This window comes from Pygoscelis adeliae, unplaced genomic scaffold (genome assembly GCF_000699105.1).
Source record: "Pygoscelis adeliae isolate BGI_AS28 unplaced genomic scaffold, ASM69910v1 Scaffold36, whole genome shotgun sequence".
NCBI lineage: Eukaryota > Metazoa > Chordata > Aves > Sphenisciformes > Spheniscidae > Pygoscelis > Pygoscelis adeliae.
Window position 1 is genome coordinate 5,944,277 of NW_008824934.1, and position 1,183 is coordinate 5,945,459.

The window sequence follows — 1,183 nt, forward strand, 5'->3', positions numbered from 1 at the left end:
TTCCCAATCCTAATAAATAACCCCCCAGCAGGATTTTGCCCCCTCCTTGCCTTTTAACCCCCTGCCTGCCGGGGCGACCTGTTAACCCTCTCGCCGCCGACAGCATCGCCCGTGCCAAAACAGCCCAGGATCTGCGGCGGGAGCTTCCAAAATTTCCGGGCAAAGAGGATTTTCTCCAGGATATTTTACATCCGAGCCACCAGCTGCGGGGCCAGCAGTCCCGAAACACGGCTCCACGTCCCCGTTCAAGGGTATTTCCCCCCTGCCAGCTTTTCAGGCCCTAAACCCCCCCCAAAAATACACTGTACAGCAAAAAAAAAAAAAGACAAGACAAGTTAAAGCGATGCAAGGACCACCCCATGCATGCATTTATTTAAATGCAATATCCTCGCTATGAACTGCGCCCGTCTTACCTATTTCGTCGGTGTTTGGGGCTGTGTTTTTCTTGCTGGGAAGGAGTTTTGTGCCGCTGTCACGGCGTTACCTGCCGGCACACCCCGGCTGCTGCCGCCCAGCCCTGCTGGAAAACACTCCTCGCAAACAAACCAAACAGCTACCAGGTTTATTCCAGCTCGAAACCAGCCGAACAAGCCCAGCAAAAAAAAAAAAAACCAATCCCACAAAAAAAAAAAAGAAATCCCAGTACCCTTTGGATGACTCGCAGGCAGCTCTAAAAAAACCACCTTTTCCTTTGGGTAATGGCATCGCTGCCCTGCCGGGTATTGCTGCCCGTGGAGGTGCTGAGCCCCGCCAGGAGAACCTCTCTGCAAGTGGGTACAGGATCCGAGCCCCGAGCACCGCGGTGGAGAGGACTTCAGCCCTGCTGTCCCAATATCTGGAGGGAGGAGACCCTCCACCCCCTGTTTTTTGGGGGGCTGGGCAGCAGCAAAAGCATCCTAGCGGCAACCACAGAAATTACTTTTCCAGCCTTTCAGATTGTATTTCATTCGCGAACCCCCACCCCAGAAACTTCGCAGCGAGGCCTTAAAGCCCTCCCAAAGGAGCGAGGGGCTACTGCACCCCGAAACCAGCCCAGCAAAGAGAGAAGGGAGCAAAGAGTGCCCAAAGCACCCACCCCTTTGCAGGCCGCTTGCACTTTTCTTTGCACCAGCCAAGCAGAAACGCATCCGTGGGGTGCACGCAGCACCGAGCAGAAAGGTGCCGGTGCACCTGCGGCGGGGGG